Source organism: Osmerus mordax, chromosome 8 (genome assembly GCF_038355195.1).
Source record: "Osmerus mordax isolate fOsmMor3 chromosome 8, fOsmMor3.pri, whole genome shotgun sequence".
NCBI classification, from domain to species: domain Eukaryota; kingdom Metazoa; phylum Chordata; class Actinopteri; order Osmeriformes; family Osmeridae; genus Osmerus; species Osmerus mordax.
Genome location: NC_090057.1, coordinates 19,650,630 through 19,678,370, shown reverse-complemented (window position 1 = coordinate 19,678,370; position 27,741 = coordinate 19,650,630). Strand labels below are relative to the sequence as shown.

Here is a 27,741-nt window from a genome sequence, read left to right as displayed (position 1 = left end):
CTTTGCTGAGTAGCAGATACTGCTATTTTTTTTAACAGCCCAATATATTTTTTTCCGTCACTGTAACATAATTAAATATTGATAACAATTTTTGTCATGTTTTAATGTAAAATATAATGTGCAGCGTTCCCAATGAATGGAAATAAAAAAAAAATTTTGTGCACAAGGACTTTGAGCTTTACTCACATTTTAAAAAACACAGCTATTATTTTGAACACAACTGTAAGAGCAGCTCTATTTATGGAACAGAGTGGCATCCTCTTCGGAAATACAAGGAGCACTGATCTTGATCTCATTTACCACACAGTAGAACAAAAAACAAAGGAACGAGCAGCACAGACTAATATGTTCTGAGAGTGCAATCTGGACAATACCCATTCCTCTTTCTCCAATTATATTTATTATTTACAATTATTTTTCTCCAGTTTCCAAATGTGATTTTCACTGTGAGTTTCATTAGAGATTAAGAGACAAAGATTAACTGAGAATTAGTGATTTATAAAATCAGTGTTGGTGGTTGGACCTTGCCAAAAAGAGTCTAAATTACTCAAGTCACGATGACCATTTAGCAGTGTTATTATGACATGTCATGATATGAAGAAAAGTGAGGCGGTAGTTTGTCCTAGTTTTTTCGTAATAGCCTTTGACAGAAGCAGGATTCTTTTTCCAGTATCCTGTTGATAGGGAATTTAATAATGCATAGTGAAATACACCTTGGGGGACCCTTACCCCCAATAATTTACGTCTCAGGAGAATGCCATAAGGTTAAGGGACAGACTCAGGGTGACCCTAACCACTGACATAGGGTCAGCTTTAGCTAACTGAATGCATTACTGTGGATGGCAAGATTACTCAAATTTAGCCAAGTGAATATGGCCTATTTATACATTGTTGGATCTCAATATGTAGAATTCCACTGGATTAAAATACATTGTTAAATTTAATTGTGCAATAACTTGGTTATTGCTTAATGTTTTTTTGTTTTTTTTACATACTTGTTTGTTTTAAGACAGTTTGCTGTTAGTTTTTTGCAAGCGTTGGGACTTAAGTTGGGAACTTATATTGCCATAGGCAACATAAGTTCCATGTGCTCAGCGGCGTTTAATTATGGCCTCACAAAGTTTGATGTTCTGCATTGTGATGACATTGTTGTCTAACGCCTGGGACACACTGGCTGCGAAGCTCCTGGACGCGCCGCGCAGCGCCACGATCGGCCATGACTGTTCACACCAGACGCACATTTCTCCGTGCCGGTCACCAAGCCTTTCTGCTACTCTGAGCTTTCCTTTATGCTGATATGGTACATAAACATGGCATTGGCTATATCCCAGCATTTATCCTTATCCATATTGTCCTTGTAAAAATTTTGCTGGGGGTCATACAACATCTCCCTGTGCTTTTCAACTTTGAGAATTCATTTGATGTTGATTTTAGAAATCAACTTGGGGGTTCTCTCTCGGTTGACAACTCGTTTCTCTCAAACAAACAAAACAACTACGGGAATGCTAGCTCAACAGATCAATCTGTTTATTTTCATTCGTTTTCATCAGGGTAACCACATGTAAAGGCCGTTCATTACCAACATTGTGTAATTATAAAGTCTACAACTTTACAAATGTTCACCGTAGTCTACAATTATTGGAGTAAAAGCTTAATAACATGTTTTTTTATTCAAATATATCAACTAATATGGTGTATTTCATCATCCTGCAGCCGATTTCGCAAACGTCTCGCGAAAAAATTCGACCAGCTGCCGAAACGATCGCTGCACTTCGCAGCCAGTGTGGTCGGTCCCATTTGATAACATGGCCACCGAAAGAAAAAAGGCGGCGCTTCCAGGCGCGTCGCAGCAGATCGCAGCCGGTTGCAGGCAGTGTGTCCCAGGCTTTAGCCTTGATATAAAAACCTTGATATATAAGACTAGGGTCTATTTGGAAGTCTTTTTTAAATGTTCCTTTAAAGTTACAAATGGCTCTTTATGGCAACATTTTGTTTTCAAGTATATGCATAAACAGGAGAGGTGAACAAAACATGCAAGCCATTCACTAACAGATAATGATTCCTAATTACTAACAGCTTTAAAACTACTCTACTCCACTACTTTTTAAAATGATACAACTCTATGACATGATCTGGTCCAGGTGAGGTGACATCATCAAACATATCTGGATAATATAACAGACAACACAGAGCATTCATCCTGGAGCAGACACGCTTAAAGGATTGCAGTTCTGGTAATTGGGTTTTGTCTACGCTGTCTTAGAGTGTCACTGTCTGACAGTGTTAATTGGGCTCTGTTGCTGTCTGTCTCCTACTGTTCCCCTCCAAGGCTGAGACCACTCCTGCTGTGTCACACCAGAGCTGGACAACTCCAGAGCTGTGGAGGGATTTCAAAGCTGAACTATAATGGCAGTGTTAAAGAGAGAGAATTCACGAAGCAGCACTAGATAAAGGAACTGATGCTTTCACGTGCAAGGGCTCAAACAGACTAACGTACACCCAAATAAATAATAAATCCACATATGCTTTCACGCACACATACACACACAATAATGGAGACAACTCTCACACATCTAGGCTGAAATGTTAAGTATTCACCAGGGGAATATGCCCCAATTCTACCATTTCTTCTTCTTGACTGGACTCAATCCACAGCTCCTTATTGACTTTTCTGCTTCTTGCTGTATTTCATTGTGTTTTGGACCAACTCTTAAGAGATAGCTCTGCACTCCTGAACCTTTGCTGTTAAGATAACACACATTTATCTGAGATGTTGCCTCTTTTGTCCTTTGCAATTATAATGCTCAGCTCAAGGTCTTCAATATAGTGGGCCGCATAATGGAAATGTGTAACATACCTACTGAAGCCACAGAAGGTATGAATGAGTAATATGAAGTAAAGAATGAAGCACATTTTATTGCATTTCACAATCATGACAGGGAGATGTAGCTTCTAAAAAAGACTTAGCTCCATGGCTAATAAACACTTTTCCCTTGTCTGCAGCCAGGTCTCCATGGAACTCCATGGACTCAAGATTTAAGAAAAAAAAACTCACAAGTAATATCCCACGCTTATATATCAAGTCAAATAACCCCAACCGTCTAGTTCTCTGTTATAGATTTTTCAAATTAGTTATCCCTCATCTCAGGAATTGTTGGCTGTGGACATATCTAGTAATAAATTATCTTTATCCGATAACACACTCTTACCCGAACATGTTTCCATGATATATAACAACATCTTGTGTGTCATAATGCACTATTACTCCACTCAGAACTGGGTACTAAGAGCTGCGTCCGTGTCATCAACCAAGATTAAAACCATAAAACCTACAGCAAGGGGATGAAGTGACATTTCACCAGACTGTAAAACTGCATGACCTGATCACATTTTCACCCTGTCAGTTCCCTGCTAGCGGAAAGAGCTTTGGTTCAAGTAGGTATTTGCATTGTGGTAACCAGGAGCTCGCTCAGGCAAGGACCACGTTTGACCGAAGAAGGAGAGCACAACCAGGCACGGTTTAACCCAGGTATGGTGTTCACCAAACATAAAAAACAAAAAAACTTCCCAGGGGAAAGAGAGGTCCGCTGCCAACCTCCGTCTTGCTGTGACCCTCTAGTCCTGTTTAAAGATCCCATGACATGCTGTTTTTGTATGCTTTTATATAGGCCTCAGTGGTCCCCTAATATCTGAAGTCTCTTTCCCGAAATTCAGCCTTGGTGCAGAATTACAGCCACTACGAGCATTCCCACAATGAGCTTTCCTCAGGATGTGCCATTTCTGTGTATGTAGCTTTAAATTCTATGAGGAAGAAAGAGGCGGGGCTAACTGCCATTCTTCGGTCGTTTGCAAGCCATTATGTCTCTCGCGTCGCACGGTCGTAGCTCACTTTCTCATTAGTGGGCCAAATTGTCTGTGCAGGCAAAGCAGAGAAAGGGGAGGTAACCTTCCCTATTATGACGTTATTATTATTCCCTATTATGACATAATAGGAACATTTTCAAAACCGAGCGTTTCATTTTCTCAAAGGCGGAGAAGAATACCCAGGGCTTGGTTTACACCTATACCTATGGGGGACCAAAGGCAGGCTCATAAAGTGAAAATGTCATGTCATGGGACCTTTAAAGAGGGAAACAACGTACAGTTAGGTCCATAAGTATTTGGACATTGACACAATTTTCAGCATTTGGGCTCTGTATACCACCACAATGGATTTGAAATCAAACAATCAAGATGTGCTTTAAGTGCAGACTTTCAGCTTTAATTTCAGGGTATTTACATCCAAATCAGATGAACGGTGTAGGAATTACAATACATTTTATATGTGGCCCCCCCTTTTTTAAGGGACCAAAAGTAATTGGACAATTGGCTGCTCAGCTGTTCCATGGCCAGGTGTATGTTATTCCCTCATAAAGGGAGTTCGTTATTTCATTGACAAGGAGCAGATAAAAGGTCTAGAGTTCATTTCAAGTATGGTATTTGTGTTTGGAATCTGTTGCTGTCAACTCTCAATATGAAGTCCAAAGAGCTGTCACCATCAGTGAAGCAAGCCATCGTTAGGCTGAAAAATCAAAACAAACCTATCAGAGAGATAGCAAAAATATTAGGTGTGGCCAAAACAACTGTTTGGTACATTCTTAAAAAGAAAGAACGCACTGGTGAGCTCAGCAACACCGGAAGACCACGGAAAACAACTGTGGTGGATGACAGAAGAATTATTTCCCTGGTGAAGAAAAACCCCTTCACAACAGTTGGCCAGATCAAGAACACTCTCCAGGAGGTAGGCGTATCTGTGTCAAAGTCAACAATTAAGAGAAGACTTCACCAGAGTAAATACAGAGGGTTCACCACAAGATATTTTGAGACTCACCATTGGTGAGTCTCAAAACCAGGAAGACCAGATTAGAGTTTGCCAAAAAACATCTAAAAGAGCCTGTACAGTTCTGGAACAACATCCTATGGACAGATGAGACCAAGATCAACTTGTACCAGAATGATGGGAAGAGAAGAGTATGGAGAAGGGAAGGAACTGCTCATGATCCAAAGCATACCACCTCATCAGTGAAGCATGGTGGAGGTAGTGTTATGGCGTGGGCATGTACGGCTGCCAATGGAACTGGTTCCCTTGTATTTATCGATGATGTGACTGCTGACAAAAGCAGTAGGATGAATTCTGAAGTGTTTCGGGCAATATTATCTGCTCAGATTCAGCCAAATGCTTCAGAACTCATAGGACGGCGCTTCACAGTGCAGATGGACAATGACCCGAAGCATTCTGCGAAAGCAACCAAAGAGTTTTTTAAGGCAAAGAAGTGGAATGTTCTGCAATGGCCAAGTCAATCACCTGACCTAAATCCAATTGAGCATGCATTTCACTTGCTAAAGACAAAACTGAAGGGAAAATGCCCCAAGAACAAGCAGGAACTGAAGACAGTTGCAGTAGAGGCCTGGCAGAGCATCACCAGGGACGAAACCCAGCGTCTGGTGATGTCTATGGGTTCCAGACTTCAGGCTGTCATTGACTGCAAAGGATTTGCAACCAAGTATTAAAAGTGACAATTAGATTTATGATTATGTTAGTTTGTCCAATTATTTTTGGTCCCTTAAAAAGGGGGGGGGGCCACATATAAAATGTGTTGTAATTCCTGCACCGTTCACCTGATCTGCCAAAAACCCATACTGGAATGTTGGGCTCCTAAACATCAGATCTCTATCCACAAAGGCCGTTTTGATTAATGATCTAATGTCTGAATACAGCCTGGACTTGATTGGACTCACCGAAACCTGGTTAAAACCTGATGAATATTCCCCCCTGAATGAAGCATCGCCTCCGGATTTTGCGTACTCACACATCCCTCGTGTATCAAAGAAAGGTGGTGGTGTTGCTATGATATATAAAGCTAGCTTCAACCTCAGCTCTTCAACCTCAAAATCTGTAAATACCTTTAAATCATTTGAAATAATTTGCATGAAACCACCAACTATTTTAAAAATGAATAATGCTACTACTCCTGGCCCCCCTCCCTCATTTTGTATAGTTACTCTATACCGGCCCGTATTCCCTCTTCCTGGAGGAATTTGCAGATTTTAGTGCTGATCTTGTGACATATACTGATAACGTCTTGATTATGGGTGATTTTAACATTCATGTGGATGACCCAAAAGATCCTTTAAGTAAGGCCTTTACTGCTCTAATGTATTCCACAGGTCTCACTCAGGTGGTTTCCAAACCTACCCATCTTCACTCGCATACATTGGATTTAGTTCTCACGCGGGGAATTAAGATTAGTGACGTCATTGTCCACCCCCACAATCCTATATTATCAGACCATTGCCTGGTCACCTTCAAAATGGACCTCTGCCAGAGCCTTGGAGGCACTAAGAATATTTTTACTAGCCGCTGCATAACCCCAAACACAGCTCTGGAACTGGCTAATATTCTACCCGCTGCACTAGAAGTCCTTGACGTCCCAAATAAATCATTAAATACTAAAACGAGGGATCTGAATTTGGTTCTTCAGCTATCCCTAGACTCTGTTGCCCCTCTCTAACCAAGGAAAAGAGAGGACAAGAAACTGACTCCATGGTATTCAGAGGAAACCCGCACTCTTAAGAGGTCCACTAGAAAACTAGAACATAAGTGGCGTACCACTAAATTGGAGGTTTTCCGCCTGGCCTGGAAGGACAGCCTAATGGAGTACAAGCAAGTCCTCATCAGGTCCAGATCAGATTATTTCTCTAGGTTGATTAGTAAGAACAAACACAACATTAAGTTCCTATTTGATACTGTTGCAAGTCTCACTAAGAAAAGTACACTCTGTGTTAGTTCAGATTTCTCTCCCAATGATTTCTTAGATTTCTTTGACCAAAAAATCTATGCAATAAGGGACAAACTACAGACTAGTCCTGGAGGAGTGGCCATCAACACTGAACTTTCCCCTATACCAAGCATGCTGCATGTTGAGGCTCTCACTCACTTTAACCCTATTTCTATGGAAGCGTTCATCGAGCTGATAGACTCCTCGAAACCCACTAGCTGCCTTCTCGATCCCCTCCCTGCTAAACTCTGTAGGGAACTTCTCCCTATTATTGGACCACCCATGCTTAGTATTATTAATGAATCTATTGTAATTGGCCAAGTCCCCAACGATTTCAAACAAGCTATTATTAAGCCCCTTCTTAAAAAAACAAACCTGGATCCAGGTTGTCTTAGCAACTACAGGCCAATTTCAAATTTGCCATTTCTCTCCAAAATTTTAGAGAAGGCTGTGGCACAACAGCTCACTGAGCACCTCTCCTCAAATCAGCTTTATGAACCTCTCCAGTCTGGATTTCGTCTCCACCACAGCACTGAAACTGCATTAGTCAGGGTAGTCAATGATCTACTGTTAGCCTCTGACGCGGGTTCTATCTCTGTCCTGGTTCTTCTAGACCTAAGTGCAGCTTTTGACACGGTGGATCATGAGATTCTCTTGGAACGTATGGAGAACTATGTTGGGATTTCTGGTACGTCACTTCAGTGGTTTAGATCGTATCTATCTGATAGATCACAATATGTCCACTATGATGGCTGCTCATCCAGGAGCTCCACTGTAAAATACAGAGTACCACAGGGTTCAGTTCTAGGCCCTATTTTCTCTCTATATGCTTGCTGCCTTTAGGAAACATAATTAGAAGCTCTGGGGTAAATTTTCACTGTTATGCAGATGATACTCAGCTATATATGTCTATAAAGTCTGGAGAATTTCCACATGCTATGGAAAAATGTGTTTCTAGGTTGAGAGCTTGGATGACTGCAAATTTCCTTCTTCTAAATTCGGATAAAACCGAGGTTCAAATTTTTGGTCCTAAAAAATATAGAAATAATTTTCCCAATCTGACCTTAGACCTAGACGGCGTCAAAGTCTCTCAAAGCCAGCTAGTAAAGAATTTAGGAGTCACAATGGACCCAGACCTTTCGTTTGAGTACCATATTAAGCAGATTACCAGAACTGCATTTTTCCATCTACGTAATATTGCCAAAATACGAAAATTTCTCTCAAAGGATGATGCCGAAAAACTAATACATGCATTTGTTACGTCCCGATTGGACTATTGCAATGTGTTGTTCTCTGGCCTCCCAATTACCCACCTAAAAATTTTACAGCGGGTGCAAAATGCTGCTGCTAGACTATTGACCAGATCAAGAAAGTTTGATCACATAACATCTACTCTTGTCTCTCTACACTGGCTCCCTATCCAAGCCAGAGCTGACTTCAAAGTTCTACTACTAACCTACAAATCTCTGCATGGATTGGCACCACTGTACCTCTCCGGTCTCCTTGCACCCTATTGCCCCGCAAGGACACTTAGATCTCAAGATGCCAGCTATCTGGTGGTTCCCAAAGTTAAGAAAAAAACAGCTGGAGGTAGGGCGTTCTCATATAGAGCACCTCTTCTCTGGAACAAATTACCCGTCTCAATTAAGGAGTCTGATACTGTTTCGACATTTAAAATTAAGTTAAAAACGTTATTGTTTAGTCAATTCTACGACTGTTAAAGGTAAGTATGTTACTAGTTGGAGGCAACGGGGGACGGGTTGCTTCCATCCTTATTCTATAAGTATAACTTATTTTAGAGTTCTCTTCCCCTGGAACAGATTTCATGTTCCAAATGGGGGGGGCTGTCGCTGTCTTGGTGTGTGGGGTTGCAGCAAATTCCCCTTTTTTGCTCTGTTAAATTGCTGCACCAGTCCACACTTGACCGGTGGGGATCTCATTCTATTATGACTGTAACTGTTAGCTGCTCCTGGCATTCTCTAATCCCTGCTCTCCTCTCTCTGTCCCCCCCCACACACATCCCTTGTGGTGTGGGGGGTTTGAGTTGTCAGCACCTGCCTGGTCGTCGGTCAGCCAACGCTGGACCTGGTCGCGAGTCTCCCGGTCCTGTACTACATCTATAAAGTTGAACAATGGATTTTGGTGTTTTAAAAACCCACCGACACTGTATGACTATGTTTAGCCTGTGTTCTGCTCCTCTCTCTCACCAACCGTCTCTGGAGGAGGGGATCCCTCTCTGAATTGCTCCTCCCAAGGTTTCTTCCATTTTTTTCTCCTGTTGAGTTTTTGGGGAGTTTTTCCTTGTCTTCCTTGAGGGTTTAGGTTGGTTGAGGGGCAGTTCTATGGGCATATGTTAAGCCCTATGTGACATGCTTGCGTGTAAAAAGGGCTATACAAATAAATTTGATTTGATTTGGATGTAAATACCCTGAAATTAAAGCTGAAAGTCTGCACTTAAAGCACATCTTGATTGTTTCATTTCAAATCCATTGTGGTGGTATACAGAGCCAAAATGATGAAAATTGTGTCAATGTCCAAATACTTATGGACTTAACTGTATATCATCTGTCGGCTGTAGCACCGACCGTGGTTGCTCTGCCCCCCTGCCTCCCTGTACTGGCTAGGGGTGCAAAACGAGCCGCAAAAAAACGAACCGCGGTTTTGCGGATCTACGAGAAAACACAACCTAACACCCCTACTGTCACGGCCACAGCCGTGCCCCCCCCGGTTTCTGTTTTTTGTCCTGCCCTAGTGTTTCCCTGTCATTGTCTTCACCTGTTCTCGTTAGCGTTATTGTGTCCACCTGTGTGTCGTTTGGTTCTGTGTATTTAGGTTTCTGTTTTGTGTCCAGTCTTTACCATACCTGTCCGTGTGAGTACCCTATCTGTTCCCAGTTTTTGAGAATAAACCCTTGTTTCAACCATGCCTCGCATCTCTCGTGCATTTGGGTCCTAACCCTTCTCACACCCTGACACCTACAGCCTTTCCCGTAACCTTTCCCGGAGAGTACCTGTCCAATGAACTGTCAGTATATCAATAACAAGTCACGTACTGGAAGGAACTGGAGAGCAGTGTTGCCAACTTAACGACTCTTGCTATATCTAGCGACTTTCCAAACCCTCCTGGCGACTTTTATTGTCAAAAGCAACTACCGACAAATCTAGCGACTTTTTCCGGTGTTGTTGGAGACTTGCTGGTGTTTTAGAGACTGATGTGAAAGCTGGGATCGTTTTGCAGTACTGTCCTCAACGATGCTGCCATGAGCTCCTCCGCCGTCCCAAAGCACTCACAGGCGGTCAGTCTCACTATAGCCTCGCGCAGCACTGCTATTTTCCTTACTGAGGAGTTGGCAACACTGCTGGAGAGGCAAATCATACGAAGCTAGGCACGTTTAAAGTATGCTTACGGTAATACATATAACATGATGGGACATCTACACTGGATATACAGAAAATACACCGAAAATACAGAGAGATCACTGAAATTGTAATGTTTTTGGCAATACAAACTGAACCGTGGGCTTGTTGAATTGTTGCACCCAGAGTATAGGGAGTGCAGGTTGGTACCAGTGCCAGTGTGTGCTTGTGAGTATGCATGGCCATGTATCTGTTTATCAAGGGACAATGGAAGAGACAATGAATGACATTGACAAGTTGCAGCATGCTGTTGTACATTCCTCCCTCTCCCAGGGACAGCGGAGAAGATCACTGATAGCAGATCTCTAATTGCTGAGGGAAACTCTGGCCATGTCTCTGTCTGCTCTCCCTCTCCTGCCAGTAACTACGCACCCCAGAGCCCTAATCAGGGCATCTAATTAGAAGCCTTATCTCTATCCATCTCATGCCTCTGCAGCCCCACACTACCAAGGAGGGAACTAGGGTGGGAAGCAATGTGGCAGAAAAGAGGTATGGAGAGATACAGGACAAGGGACAAAATGGTGCTCTGGAAGGGAAGGAGGAAAAGGGAGGAGTAGAATAATTTGGTCCCACTGAGAGAGAAGGATGTATAGGGAATGACAACATTTGAGTATTTAAGTTGGTTGAGACAGAACAAGGGACCAAGAAGAGGGGGTGAGAGAAGGTTAGAAGGATGTATAGGGAGATGCAGACATAGAGGGAACCTCTGCATCCATCTCCACTGAACGTCTGTGCTGTCTGGGCACCTCTTCAAAATCAATTTAAGAAATTACCATGCAGCCAGAGTTCCATCATTAGGATTTTATAATTTCATCTTCCTCCTCCAGTGCCTTTATCCCCTGGCCTCTCAGTTCATCTCTGCAGCATAGCCCTGGTGAATAATTAACTGTGGCCGTGAGTAGGAAGACGATAAGCAGCACACACACTCCATCTTTCACACGCGCACACACACACACAAATGCTTTTGCTGTCGCTAACATGCAAGCTTTTGCACTCTTTTCTCACTCACATACAAATACACTTGCGGGTAAAAAAACTGATGCGGGTTATCATTCATATGCACACAGCCACACACAAACACAACCATATCATCCACACACTCCGACCCTCTGTCTGCTCTCTTCTATTCCCTCCTGGCGTTTTAGCAGAGATCAGAGAGAGCAGAGGGAGATGGAACGGGGGGTGGGGTGGGTAGGGCAAAGCTGCTCTGCATCTTTTGCTGTTCTTGATCCCTGCGTGAGTGGGCTAGCTTGTCTGGACAGTGGGAAAGAGAAGGGGGAAAAGACGTGCCGGATAAGGCAGCCCCCAAATGTTTTCTTTTCTCTTGTCTTACTCACTATAGGACATACTGTAGCTCGGTGTGATGCTGCAGTACCTCACCAAAGGGATTTGGCCTGGCAACTCAGTGGCACACAGAGGGGCAGATGCTTACCTTTTATATGTTTAATTATACACTCACTTGTGTAGGTGAGTTACTGTGTCTTAGGTACACCTCGCTAACACCGGGTTGGACCCCCTTTTGCCTTCAGAACTGCCTTAATTATTTGTGGCATTCTTTCAACAAGATGTTGGAAACATTCCACAGAGATTTTGGTCCATATTGACATGATAGCATCACGCAGTTGCTGCATTTTTGTCGGCTGCACATCCATGATGCTAATCTCCCGTTCCACCACATCCCAAAGGTGTTCTATTGGATTGAGATCTGGTGACATTGGAGGCCACTGGAGTACAGTGAACTCATTGTCATGTTCAAGAAACCAGTTTGAGATGATTTGAGCCTTGTGACATTATCCTGCTGGAAGTAGCCATCAGAAGATGGGTACACTGTGGTCATACAGGGATGGACATGGTCAGCAACAATACTCAGGTAGGCTGTTGTGTTTAAACAATGCTCAATTGGTACTACGGGGCCCCAAGTGTGCCAAGAAAATATCCCCCACACCATTACACCATCACCACCAGCCTGAACCACTGATACAAGGCAGGATGGATCCATGCTTTCAAGTTGTTTACACCAAATTCTGACCCTACCATCTGAATGTCGCAGTTGAAATTGAGACTCATCGGACCAAGCAACGTTTTTCCAATCTTCTATTGTCCAATTTTGGTGAGCCTGTGCGAATTGTAGCCTCAGTTTCCTGTTCTCAGCTGACAGGAGTGGCACCCGTTGTGGTCTTCTGCTGCTGTAGCCCATCTGCTTCGAGGTTCAACGTGTTGTGCGTTCAGAGATGGTATTCTGCATACCTTGGTTGTAACATGTGGTTACTGTTGCCTTTCTATCATCTCGAACCAGTCTGCCCATTCTCCTCTGACCTCTGACACAACTTCCTCTCACTGGATATTTACTCTTTTTCGGACCATTCTCTGTAAATCCTAGAGATGGTTGTGCGTGAAAATCCCAGTAGATCAGCAGTTTCTGAAATACTCAGACCAGCCCACTTGGCACCAACAACCATGCCACGTTCAAAGTAACTTAAATCTCTTTTCTTTCCCATTCTGATGCTCGGATTAAACTTCAGCAAGTTGTCTTGACCACGTCTACATGCCTAAATGCATTGAGTTGCTGCCATGTGATTGGCTGATGAGCTTTTTGTGTTAACAAACAATTGAAGAGGTGTGCCTAATAAAGTGGTCCCGGTGAGTGTACGTCCAGGTGATCAGTTATGAGGCACTGGTGGATAGCTACAACACTCCAGCCCATCTCACACACTTTTGGGAATGCTGGATTGTTAGTATTGCAGGACTGTTGTACTCTATATCTATTTATTTTTTTGATTTGCCTCTTGACTACAGTATGCTTTATCATTTTAATTGTATGTCCAGCATACTTTATAAACAAATAATTATCTCTACTAGTACACCTAAAATCTAATCCTTCATAAGACTGTTTAAACTATCAGACTACACGTTTTGATGGCCCCTAAATGTTTGCAGATTACAAATTAGAAATGGTGTGCGGAAGATATAAATTATGCACATTCCCCAAAGTGTTGACTAATTGAAACCATTAGAAACCTGACACTGCTTGTTCATTAGTTACTCTGTGTATTTATAGGGATCGTTTGTTTGGGGGAAAAGCTCCAATAAAACCTGAGCTTGTCATTGTAGTAAGTGAGTTTGATGAAGTTGGAACTTGGGAGCTGTAGGATTGAGTGGGATAAGGGGGGAGGCCCCCCACAGACCCATACCTCAACTTCCCCAAGCCTGCTCACTCATCCCACATTGACATCTGGTGCTAATGAAAATAGCCACCCATTATATGCGAAAGCAATGAGACCTTCATAAGTCTGTAGCAAAACAAATGAGAGAATGACCAATAAACCTTTTATGAGATCCGTGATCACAGAAAGCTGAAATATTGTAATTAGTGTGAGATGGACTTACTCGTCAATGTGGCTAGCAGAGGCACTACAATAAGAGAGTCAAGCAGGCTCTCCTGTGTAGTATCATATAGTAAGAACAAACTAGAGAGGATACAATTTCTGGGGAAATTGTAGGGTGTGCTTGCTTGCGTCGGTTGCACAGGGGTCTGTATATTTTATATAAAAATGCATCGGGCCTACTTATTATTTATAAAGATTACATAGATTTAAAAGCATCTTTTTTTTGCTGCTCATTTACAACTCAAAATACGAGTGAAGTGTCGAATGAAATATGATGTCTTCTCATTTCCCCTGCAAGAGGCAGCTGACAGGCTGAATCAAAACGAATACATTTGGCAGACCGGTGTAAAAATTGACCTAATCTCTATGACTTAAACGTCCTTTTAAGTTGTCCCTTCTCGTGATATTTTCAGGCATTTAGCCTACTCATATTGCATTCATTCATTAATAAAGAACCCCCTTTGAAGATTATTCTACGACTTTACCGGCAGAAGATAGAATTGCGATTCAAACAGTACCATCTGCTAACTGAAAATATGCCCCCAAAAACGTAAATAAGCTTGACATTTATTTAGTGGAAAATCGCTCATTCATAAAAAGCTCACTGGTAGCGATCATTGTCAGTAACAACGCAAAATGCGATATAGCCCTGTGTGGAGAAGCTGCCCCGGTAAATTCTACTACTACAGTACAGTACTAGACTACTGCTGTGTTCGTCTTGGTAGCGATTGCGTTGGTTGAATTCGATTTAACGTTCCGTTGTACGGCTTAGGCTGAAATTAATTATTTTCATGAACAGATTGACAAAGTTTAGGCTGTGGCAATGAAGTTCAGGTTAGTAGTCAGATTGTTTCAACTATTGAAAGACTTTTGAGTAAGGGGAGTGCCGAACATGTTCTGTCACCGTTTGACTTGAACAGCTGAGGAGTTTTTGTTAGCTACTCACACTAGTGTCTCGGGTAGGCTACAGCGTTGCAGTGAGTTACACTGGTTTGAAACCACAGGTAATGGTAATTTCACCAACAAATCGTTTACTAATGTCAGAATAAATCATATAACGAAAATGTATATGTGAGGAATGTTTCTTTTAACGATTGAAAACAGATACATCATAGACCACTGTAGTATGTGTTGCCCGGGCAACACAGGCTTATGTCATGATGCTAATACTTCAGTGAAATAGTAGACTACTGTTTCCGAAAGTAGATGTACTTCCTTAATAATATCAGCTTATTTTGTACATTACACATCACAATTGTGTGTCATATCACAAAGTAAAATGAGTAAATAGTTATCACCCTGGCCTCTTTTCTTGTGGCGTTTCTGCAGCTGCCTTGCAGTAAAGCTATAGTTAGCCTAGCTATCCCCCAAGTTAACAGATGCGAAACGAATGTTCTGCCAAAGGTAGTCACGCGTGTTTTCGTGACATTAGTGCAGACCGGTGTAAAAATTGACCTAATCTCTATGATTTAAACGTCATTTTAAGTTTTTCCCTTCTCATGATATTTTCAGGCATTTAGCCTACTCATATTGCATTCATTCATGAATAAACAACCCCTTTGAAGATTATTCTACGACGTTACCCGGCAGTAGAAGATGGAATCGCGATTCAAACGGTACCATCTGCTAACTGAAAATATGCCCCCCAAAACGTAAATAAGCTTGACATTTATTTAGTGGAAAATTGCTCATTCATAAAAAGCTCACTGGTAGCGATCATTGTCAGTAACAACGCAAAATGCGATATAGCCCTGTGTGGAGAAGCTGCCCCGGTAAATTGTACTACTACGGTACAGTACTAGACTACTGCTGTGTTCGTCTTGGTAGCGATTGCGTTGGTTGAATTCGATTTAACGTTCCGTTGTACGGCTTAGGCTGAAATTAATTATTTTCATGAACAGATTGACAAAGTTTAGGCTGTGGCAATGAAGTTCAGGTTAGTAGTCAGATTGTTTCAACTATTGAAAGACTTTTGAGTAAGGGGAGTGCCGAACATGTTCTGTCACCGTTTGACTTGAACAGCTGAGGAGTTTTTGTTAGCTACTCACACTAGTGTCTCGGGTAGGCTACAGCGTTGCAGTGAGTTACACTGGTTTGAAACCACAGGTAATGGTAATTTCACCAACAAATCGTTTACTAATGTCAGAATAAATCATATAACGAAAATGTATATGTGAGGAATGTTTCTTTTAACGATTGAAAACAGATACATCATAGACCACTGTAGTATGTGTTGCCCGGGCAACACAGGCTTATGTCATGATGCTAATACTTCAGTGAAATAGTAGACTACTGTTTCCGAAAGTAGATGTACTTCCTTAATAATATCAGCTTATTTTGTACATTACACATCACAATTGTGTGTCATATCACAAAGTAAAATGAGTAAATAGTTATCACCCTGGCCTCTTTTCTTGTGGCGTTTCTGCAGCTGCCTTGCAGTAAAGCTATAGTTAGCCTAGCTATCCCCCAAGTTAACAGATGCGAAACGAATGTTCTGCCAAAGGTAGTCACGCGTGTTTTCGTGACATTAGTGCAGACCGGTGTAAAAATTGACCTAATCTCTATGATTTAAACGTCATTTTAAGTTTTTCCCTTCTCATGATATTTTCAGGCATTTAGCCTACTCATATTGCATTCATTCATGAATAAACAACCCCTTTGAAGATTATTCTACGACGTTACCCGGCAGTAGAAGATGGAATCGCGATTCAAACGGTACCATCTGCTAACTGAAAATATGCCCCCCAAAACGTAAATAAGCTTGACATTTATTTAGTGGAAAATTGCTCATTCATAAAAAGCTCACTGGTAGCGATCATTGTCAGTAACAACGCAAAATGCGATATAGCCCTGTGTGGAGAAGCTGCCCCGGTAAATTGTACTACTACGGTACAGTACTAGACTACTGCTGTGTTCGTCTTGGTAGCGATTGCGTTGGTTGAATTGGATTTAACGTTCCGTTGTACGGTTTAGGCTGAAATTAATTATTTTCATGAACAGATTGACAACGTTTAGGCTGTGGCAATGAAGTTCAGGTTAGTAGTTAGATAGACTTTTGATTTAAGTAAGGGGAGTGCCGAACATTTTCTGTCGCCGTTTGACTTCCTAAACAGCTGTGTACTGTAGCTAGATGTTTTTGTAGTGTGTCTCGCGTAAGCTACAGCGTTGCAGTGAGCTACACTGGTTTGAAACCACAGGTAATGGTAATTTCACCAACAAATCGTTTTCTAATGTCAGAATAAATCCTACAACGAAAATGTATATGTGAGGAATGTTTATTTTAAGGATTGAAAACAGATAACGCTACATCATAGACCACTGTAGTATGTGTTGCCCGGGAAACACAGGCTAATGTCATGATGCTAATACTTCAGTGAAATAGTAGACTACTGTTTCCGAAAGTAGATGTACTTCCTTAATAATATCAGCTTATATTGTACATTACACATCACAATTGTGTGTCATATCACAAAGTAAAATGAGTAAATAGTTATCACCCTGGCCTCTTTTCTTGTGGCGTTTCTGCAGCTGCCTTGCAGTAAAGCTATAGTTAGCCTAGCTATCCCCCAAGTTAACAGATGCTAAACGAATGTTCTGGCAAAGGTAGTCACGCGTGTTTTCGTGACGTTAGTGACGCAGTGATGTTAGTAACGTCAGTGACTGTGGCTAGCAAATTAGCCACCGTTAGCTTCACTTTTCGCCACAAAAACTTAACTGAAGCTTAAACCATGCAACGGAACGTAAATTCCAATAGAAGCAACTCAATCGCTACCAAGACGAAACTTTTGACACCTACGTTGTCTATGTAGGCCAAATATTGACTGAGTTTTAGGGGGGCAAAAAGAAAAAAATAATAATAATAATATATATGTGAGAGAACAAAGGTTGTGCTCTCGCCGAAGGCTTGAGCACACCCAATTATAACTAGAGAGGGTACAATTTCTGGGGAAATTGTAGGGTGTGCTTGCTTGCGTCGGTTGCACAGGGGTCTGTATATTTTATATAAAAATGCATAGGGCCTACTTATTATTTATAAAGATCACATAGATTTAAAAGCATCTTTTTTTTGCTGCTCATTTACAACTCAAAATACGAGTGAAGTGTAGAATGAAATATGATGTCTTCTCATTTCCCCTGCAAGAGGCAGCCTCATCGTTGAATCAAAACGAATACATTTGACAGACCGGTGTAAAAATTGACCTAATCTCTATGACTTAAACGTCCTTTTATGTTTTTCCTTTCTCGTGATATTTTCAGGCATTTAGCCTACTCATTGCATTCATTCATTAATAAAGAACCCCCTTTGAAGATTATTCTATGACGTTACCGGCAGTAGAAGATGGAATCGCGATTCAAACAGTACCATCTGCTAACTGAAAATATGGCCCCCAAAACGTAAATAAGCTTGACATTTATCGCTCATTCATAAAAGCTCACTGGTAGCGACGCAAAATGCGATATAGCCCTGTGTGGAGAAGCCCCGGTAAATTGTACTACTACGGTACAGTACTAGACTACTGCTGTGTTCGTCTTGGTAGCGATTGCGTTGGTTGAATTTGAATTAACGTTCCGTTGTACGGTTTAGGCTGAAATTAATTATTTTCATGAACAGATTGACAAAGTTTAGGCTGTGGCAATGAAGTTCAGGTTAGTAGTTAGACTTTTGATTTAAGTAAGGGGAGTGCCAAACATGTTCTGTCGCCGTTTTACTTCCTAAACAGCTGTGTAGATGTTTTTGTAGTGTCTCGCGTAGGCTACAACGTTGCAGTGAGCTACACTAGTTTGAAACCACAGGTAATGATAATTTCACCCACAAATCGTTTACTTGTAATCTAATGTCATAATAAATCCTACAACGAAAATGTATTTGTGAGGAATGTTTAATTTAACGATTGAAAACAGATGCATCATAGACCACTGTAGTATGTGTTGCCCGGGCAACAGAGGCTAATGTCGTGATGCTAATACTTCAGTGAAATAGTAGACTACTGTTTCCGAAAGTAGATGTACTTCCTTAATAATATCAACTTATATTGTACATTACACATCACAATTGTGTGTCATATCACAAAGTAAAATGAGTAAATAGTTATCACCCTGGCCTCTTTTCTTGTGGCGTTTCTGCAGCTGCCTTGCAGTAAAGCTATAGTTAGCCTAGCTATCCCCCAAGTTAACAGATGCAAAACGAATGTTCTGCCAAAGGTAGTCACGCGTGTTTTCGTGACGTTAGTGACGCAGTGACGTTAGTAACGTCAGTGACTGTGGCTAGCAAATTAGCCACCGTTAGCTTCACTTTTCGCCACAAAAACTTAACTTAAGCCTAAACCATGCAACGGAACGTAAATTCCAATAGAAGCAACTCAATCGCTACCAAGACGAAACTTTTGACACCTACGTTGTCTATGTAGGCCAAATATTGACTGAGTTTTAGGGGGGCAAAAAGAAATATAATAATAATAATATATATGTGAGAGAACAAAGGTTGTGCCCTTGCCGAAGGCAAAGCACACCCCATAATCAGAATAAGAGAAGTGTCAGAGGCTTGACAGATATTGATTGGTGATTACATCCCATGCTGTAATTTGACAGAGCCTTGTATTTAAAGTTTTTATATGTGGTCAACCGTATTCATACCCCCAGGCAGTGGCCCATTCTGGGAGGACCATATTTGCATCCACAAACTGTAAGACCAGTAGACATACTGCAGGACCATATACACATAAACATACTATTGGACCATATACACTTACTATAAGACCAGTGCACATACTGAAGGACCAGAGACACATTTATCTTAAAGCGGTCTCAGATAAAGAGGTACGGCCAGACTGTTTGAGAGGTAGCATACTGTGTGTCGAAACAGTCCTTGTAAATGGTGGTCAAAATGAGGTATAAATGACCTTGAAAAAAAGCTGGTTGATGTGGGTTACTTCCAGACGTGCTTGCTGTCAGTCAGCATGCCACTATCATATTAAGCACATCCAATCACCTCTCCTACATTAACAGGACCTGGAAGTCACACTCCAACATAGCTCCTAGTGCGATACACTATGCACTTTGCTTTTCTTGCATCTACCAACCCTGCATCCCCTCTGGGTTCTGTCTTGCTATCTGCAGGAGAAATGTCTGCCATGGATGTAAAGACATAGTCAGTTGGGATTCTCGGCCGTTGCAAGCAGAACCATATGGTACAGTCAAAACTAAGTATCTGTACTGTCAATAAAGTGTAGCCTATACTAATAGTCTTCCTGTCTGAACCATTCATCATAATTATACCATTGTGGCCTCCTTGAAAAAACATTTAAAGACAACTGTTCAAATTAACTACTAAGAAATTATTTTCAAGTTTTCATGGTCCACTTAACTTCTTAAAAGAAGGCTCTGCTCTTGACAAATGAGACAGCTCCACATTCAAACAATGTAGCAGAGTCACCTACATCAGACCCCACGGAGCCAGCTTATCCTGTTCACACCACCCAAATCCAATCAACATTAATCAACCCATCGTCTCCTCTGAAGGAAAGAGGGAGAGGGGGGTCACACCAAATAGCTCCCCTACTAGCCTAGACAAATCTCAAAAAGTGTTCAGTGGTGCCAACAGACAAACCCAATCAACATAAATCACCTCTTTGTCTCTTCTGATCAAGAGGTATAACCAAGACAACAGATTTATCAAAAAACTGGCTTTTATGGATACTTTTGGACAAAAAGGATCACAATTGACACAATAAGGATTATGGGAATTGATTTGTGACATGTGCTTTTCTTTTTATATTTTGTTAAGTCAGTCAATCTTGGTAACCAACATGCAACTCACTGACTGACATTACCTCAAACTCAGCCTCATAGGAATTCTTTCACAAAAGAACCTTTCCACAGACCTCGAACGACGACCTAGGACTTCAGAACTCCACAGGAAGCCCCTTTTTTACCCACAGATCTACACACAGACAAACCATAAATACGTTTTTGGTTTGATTTGGTTGAGTTTGTTTTAGGTATTTAAGGCTTATTCATCATTGCAATTTAAATATGGATTAAAGGATGCATTGGGGATTGAGCATAACTATTTTGTCATCAGCATAGTTGTGCTTTAGGGGGTATTCTAGGTAGCGGGTTTAACAAACTGTCAGCCTAACCCTGAACTCTGAGTTGAGTTACTCTAAAATGGGAAACTCAGACTTTTCGGTTCCAGAAAAGCTGATTTGAAGTCAACTCGGAGTACGTCCTCTCTGAGTTAAGCGCAGGCATGAGAATTATTAAAAGCCAACATCAATGGAGCTCCGATACTAGGATCCACCATGACACCGGGCGACAAAAAACGTCCTACTTCACCACACTTCAGATATAAGTTTTATTACGTGTTTATGGTCAATCTGAGCATATAGCCTATTCCAGGGAAAAAGCAACACGGCTGTAGCAGAGTATACAATTGGTGTGGCAGGGCTCCAGACTGCGACCAAATAGTCACATTTTGCGACCAAATAGTCACATTTTGCGACCAATTTTTGAGACAGTGCGAGGTGTGCACAACGTCAGCACACGTTAGCAACGACGCATAGATATGATGTTCTAGTAACGCCTGGGACACACTTCCTGCGATCGGCTGCGATCTGCTGCGACGCGCCTGTAAGCGCCGCCTTTTTTCTTTCGGCGCCCATGTTATCAAATGGGACCGACCACACTGGCTGCGAAGCGCCGCGATTGCCTGCGACCGCCAGCGATGTGCAGCGATCGTTTCGGCAGCTGGTCGAATTTTTTCACGAGACGCTTGCGAAATCGGCATCAGGATGATGAAATACACCATATTAGTTTATATATTTGAATAAAAAATATGTTATTAAGATTTTACTCCATTAATTGTAGACTACGGTGTACATTTGTAAAGTTGTAGTTTTTATAATTACACAATGTTAATGGTAACGAACGTCCTTCCTACATGTGGTTACCCTGATGAAAACGAATGAAAATAAATGGATTGATCCGTTGAGCTAGCATGCCCGTAGTTGTTTTGTTTGTTTGAGAGAAACGAGTTGTCACGCGTTGCACACAACACACAGGCAGACATAGCCTACTGAGAGAGAACCCCTAAGTCGATTTCTAAAATCAGCATCAAATGAATTCTCGAAGTTGAAAAGCACAGGGAGTTGTTGTATGTCAGCAACAATTTTACAAGGACAACGTAGATAAGGATCAATGCTGGGACATAGCCAATGCCATGTTTATGTACCATGTCAGCGTAAAGGAAAGCTCAGAGTAGCTGAGTGTGAACAGCTTTTGCTCAGTCGTAGCCGATCGTGGCGCTGCGCGGCGCGTCCAGGCGCTTCGCAGCCAGTGTGTCCCAGGCGTAAGACAGCGATATCAGCGAGCCCTCAGCATTAGTACCGTAGCTAAAACTCTAGGAAAGTTGAGGCTATTTTTCGCTAGGTTCCTACGAACATGTCTTAATCTGCCAGACAAGTGGGATTCCCTTCGTTCTTTTGGTGATCAGTTTCACGAGCCCTTCTTACCAGGGTTCTAAATTAACTTTTTGGATCACCAGCCAATGTGGCTGGTAACTTAATCAGAATTTCCACTAGCCAAATTCTTTCCGGTGAAAATAAGAACAATTATGAGTTTCAGTGAATGCATTTGATCATTTTATTAACATTGTTGGCATGAAAAACACAGAAAATGAAGTAAAATGAAGCACAGAAGTATGATGCAAGGGTATGTGAAATCACCAACACGTGACTAAGTAAGGACACGATTTATTGTAAATGGCTAAAACGTCCATTCGCGTCATGAGATTGTCTCCTGCCCATGCATTTACAGTAACGTTTTGTCCTAAGCAGGCATTAATTAAACTGACCTAATATACTCTTTATTAAGAACAGTGTATTTACATTACAGAAGACTGTGGCTGTAAGCAACATAATCTTTCTCATGCGTAGACTACATGCGGCAATCCTTACAAAACATGACAACATTTTCATTGTCAAACACAAGCCATTCCCGACCCGTCAGCCCTTTGGCATTACATTTTCTTTTCTTCGTTTCTCTAGTGCTATCAATATCCTCATCACCTGCCTCGTTCCTCTTCTTGCCCCCAGAAGTTTGTCCTAACCACCGCTGCATTAAGTTAACTTTTTACTTTACTACTCTAGCTAGCTCTTATTACCTTCTATGATCCGCTATGCTTCGTTTTACTTCTTCCTTGTGTTTTATGGTGGACGCTCCGTTCGTTTCCACGGTTTCTCGTTCTAAAAATAGTCATCTATGTTATTATCTATCCTCTTACAACTGATTATTAATATGTGTATAATATATCTGAACTATTTTTGTGAAATATCCCTGTGACATATGGTTTATATGTTTTTCTCTTTTGCTACATGTGGGGGCTAGCATTAAGAGTGGAGCTAGCAAACGGGAGACTCACCAAACTGTGTTTCTGTTGGTGTGCTTACACAGGTGTGATAACGTTTTAATTTACCTTTCTTAATATAAATGTTACATATCTCTTTCCTGTTTGATATATGCTGGGAATTAGCATTAAGAGTGGAGCTAGCAAACGGGAGACTCACCAAACTGTGTTTCTGTTGGTGTGCTTACACAGGAAGTAAATATAACGTCTCAGCAACGGTTGTCCACGGGTCACATTTATTACACAACGCAGAAGTTACACCGGGTAACTTACACATGGTATCAGAAATAGGGCTGTACAAAATTTTAGGACGTCTATGTGATTGTTAGAGTGCATGTCGGAGAATAGCATGTCACGCTTCACACCGCAGTTGACATTGTGCGTCTTTGAGAAGTCGTATAGCTAACTTGTCAGTTAATTTAAGCCTATTATTGTATTAGTCTATATTCTTGCTAATTTAAATTAAGTTAACTGGTGATCTTCGTTGTTTGTATTATTCCCCTGCTAGCTAAATTGCACATGTCTGTTGATTCGATAGCGATTGCTGCCTTTGCTTAAGTTTGTATTTTCGGTGCAACTATGCAGAAGTAACTTTAATTAATAAATAGTGGGTTTATTGTTATTATTTGCTACAGAATGCTTAGCCTATCAAGCTCAAATGAAGCAGACAGTGTACATGCTTTCGAGTGCCTTAATCAATAGGCTAGGCTACTGACCAACGTCAATTATTAATACGTCAATTAATAATTGGCAGCATTTATGCCATTTAGAACACTTTATGAGTGGAAGGTCTCTAAGTAGTACCTTATTGCTTTAGGGGAAATAGTACGAAAATATGTGCAATATTACATTAGTTATTAAACTAGGCTATTACATTAACCTGGGGGGGACAGACAGACAGACTTATGTCGTTGTTGTAACATTCATTCTTCCACAAATGAAAACACTGATCAACCATAAAAACAATCGTAATGAAAAATATGAAATATGATATATAAAACTGAACAAAACAGAATAAGGAATAACAGATTAAGGACACTCAGTCCTCACTGTCAGTGTCAGGACAGTTATCTTCCAGTTCCTCAGTTTCTTTTGTGTTGGCACAATTACAACAACGACATATAAGTCTGTGCAACACAGTCCTGCAGAAAAACATGAACATCTGCCTGTCTCACACGCAATTTTGCGTGTATCACATGCAAAACACTGTCAGGGGCCGAATTTCTGTTACATGCAAGGTCCCATCCTCTATTTGCCAAACATATCCATCCATGTTGACAAAAAGCAGCTACCTTATTGGTGTAGAACGATCACGTGTCGAACCGTGCCACCAAAATCCTATTACGAAACTAGTTCTGCATAAAACATAGACGCAACGATAATCGACTGGAATTTCAGCGACAAACTTTTTTTTGGTAGCTTAGCACGACTCGTTCTTTTTTATGAGCTAAAGATTGTGTAGATGCCAGACTGTGGAGCGGGAATCATTTTCTAAAAGACTTTTCGTGGTTCACCTTGCGGCCTATTATGTATCATCATGTAATGCCTCATGTATCACCGGCCAAACTGGCTAGTGAGTATTTATTAACACCCGCCAAAATGAATTTTTAACCCGCATTTGGCGGGTGTTAATTTAGAACCCTGCTTCTTACCCTGCGTCATGGAGCCGAGCAACTAAATACTTATTTAGCACTAGCGTTGCTACTGTATCCCTGCCTGTGTTTGCGCTGTTATACTCGGCATGTATCGTGTCGTGGTGTCAGAGCTGATTGAAAAGCGCATCATACATTTAAGTCATTTAGCTAAAACTTGCATGTACAGTACGTAATGTCACATTAAATAATGTATTTAAACTCAAGCTTATGTGGTGCGTCGATGTAGGCTACATCAGTTGTAAAAATGTCAGCAAAAAAACAGACCCATCTGCAACCGACGCAAACACACCCCACAATTTCCCCATAAATTGTACCAGGGGCGATTCTAGGATCAGACCTTTAGAGACCCCAATGAAAATGTGACATGAATACAGTGCCTTGCAAAATTTCTAAACCCCCTTGCTAATATAAATTCCTAATTTCACTGGATAACAACTAATACATTTATGTATTATTATGCAAAATATTGAATTAATGAAAAAACTGAGGATGTCCCTTTCTTCAGGAACTACCAGCATCAAATGATAATAAACAATATATTTTTTTATTATTTTATTATTATTTTTAGGGGTGCCGACATGACATTTAGGGGTGCTTGAGTGTAGCGGAGTTAATGATTTCACTTGCCATCACTGTCACTGGTTAATGATTTAAATATTTATTTTATAGAAATTACTATCACGGATCAACTTATTTTTGCAATGCTTTAGATCTTATTTACATTAGTTTATTACGGAGATTTATTGTAAAGGTGTGGTTGCCATGGAGACCTGGTTGTGTGTATAGGGGGCGGCTCTGCTGCGCCCCTACAGACTTTAGCGGTGAACCCCGAAACTATTTACAGTCTGCATGTGCTGTTTTCATGTTTCGTGTGTTCATTTCGTGTTTTTCTTATAATCGCCTTTCTATGGGTATTCTGTAACGTTTTGCTAGCTTCATTTAGCCGTATGTTAATTTAGTTTATTTCATTGTTTTACATGGTGTTTACTTTTTATTCATGGTCAACATGTTTAAATGTATTACATTTTCATTTATTCTAGCATTTGGTGACTGGCTGCACGGTGCTAAATGACTTATGTGTTCATCACCAGTGAAATAAATGGTTGGAGCCAAAGAATAAGACTACGTGTCATAAATAACACAACGCATGAAGAGTAGAAATCCACTACAATGGTGCCGTGACCCGGATTTCTGTTCATCTGCTGACGGCGCTCTCAACGTGAACGGACGTCTCGGGGATTTCTAGCCTGTGTCTCAGTTTCTCCCTTGGGACCGTGAGTCGCAATTGGGAGTCGAAAGCAATTCTATATATATTGTTCTCTGTAGGCAATTTTTTGGGGGTTTGTTTTCTGGTCTTAGGTGTAAAAACAAAACAATTATGGATGAGCCTAATGTGTCAGGTATCGGTAGGGGCACTAAAATGTGGTTTAGTCAAATCACCCCTCTAGGTGCACGCTCTGGGGAGAAACCTGTTACATCTACACCTCACCATGCGAGGGTGGATGATATAATGTGTGATGATGCTTGTGCTGCTGCACATGTAGGAGAAGAGGAGCAGTATGCACCTTCTGCTGAAGATGTTGATCATGTCCCAGTTACTGCTCTTAGTGACTTAGTGAAACAGATAGGGATCAGTATCGGGGAAAATATTGTTTCATGTCTGAAGTCCATTCCAGCAAGTAATGTTTCTTCCACAACTGACTTTTCTAAGGTTAACCTGACAGTTAATAGCGGCCGTGATAGCTATGATCCACATCCTTTCAGGGGAGACAAAACTGACAGTCTTACAATCTCTGAGTGGGAGGAGTCTGTTAATGTGTATCTGAGTAAGAGGGGCATTGAGCTCTGTGACCAGGTCGGGGAGGTGTTGAACAAGCTACGAGGGAGGGCGCGTGATGTTGTGAAAGTTGGGCTACGTAGTAAACCCTCTTTAGACTTGAAATCAGGCCCACAACCTGTGTTTGATATTCTCAGACAACACTTCAGCGACTCTGTAACCTCTTTCATGCCCCTTGCTGACTTTTATGACACAAAGCCCTACCCCACTGAGACTGCTGTTGACTATTGGATTCGGCTTAACAAAGCCATTGACATTGCGGTAGATGGACTGGAGAGGCAGGGAAAGACACTTGACAACCCTACACGTGAAAAGACAGTTATGTTCATCACCCATTGTCCTGATGCGGAGTTATCTCTAGTCTTCAGCTGTAGACCCCTGGAGAAGTGGACCGCCTCAGATGTTCAAACAAGGCTGGATGAGCACCACCGAAAAAGGCATCTCCTACAGCGTCAGTCTATGGGCCCAGTTGACAGTCTGCAGCCCACTCTGCCTGCCAGGGTCCTGCACAGCCACGTTCAGAACACCGAGAGCACTTCCACTACTCGACCACAGGCAGAGAGAAGACCACTGCCCACGGAGGGTCACTCGCTTGAGCATGTCATCACGCTTCTTGAACGCTTGCTGCAGCGGGAGTCCTCACAGCGTTCCACAAGCTGGACTGTGGCAAAGCCAAGGAATTCGTCCATCGCATTCGTCTGAGTGACAGCAAACCTTTCAGGCTCCCATATCGCCGCCTGTCACCATCGTATTACGAGAAGCTAAGGGTTGCATTGAGTGAAATGGAGGAGTGTGACATCATCAGAAAGTCTACAAGTGAGTACGCCTCGCCCCTTGTCTGGAAAAAGAACGGCGACCTGCGGCTCTGCACCGACTTTCGGTGGTTGAATGCCCGCACTATCAGGGATGCACACCCCTAACCTCATCAGGCTGACTCCTTGGCTGCCCTTGGAGGGAATGCGTTTTTCTCGACCATGGACCTAACCTCTGGCTACTATAACGTGAAGGTCCACGAAGAGGACAAGAATTTCACAGCGTTCATCTCTCCATTTGGGCTCTACAAGTTCAACAGACTGCCGCAAGGGTTGTGCAACAGCCCAGCCACATTTATGAGGATGATGATGGCCATCTTCGGTGATCAAAATTTCTTGAGCCTCCTGTGTTACCTGGATCACGTACTTGTGTTTGCTCCAGATGAGCAGTTGGCGCTGCAGAGGTTGGAG

The 27,741-nt window shown here is 41.8% G+C and overlaps 1 long non-coding RNA gene across 1 annotated transcript in view; it reads right to left on the bottom strand.

The window, feature by feature from the left end:
• The window catches only part of LOC136947173 (uncharacterized), a 134,815-nt gene that overhangs the window by 11,641 nt on the left and 95,433 nt on the right, over positions 1 to 27,741 (bottom strand). The window contains exon 2 of the long non-coding RNA XR_010877001.1: positions 24,377 to 24,548. This is a non-coding gene — a long non-coding RNA (uncharacterized lncRNA). The remainder of the gene's footprint in view (positions 1 to 24,376; positions 24,549 to 27,741) is intronic.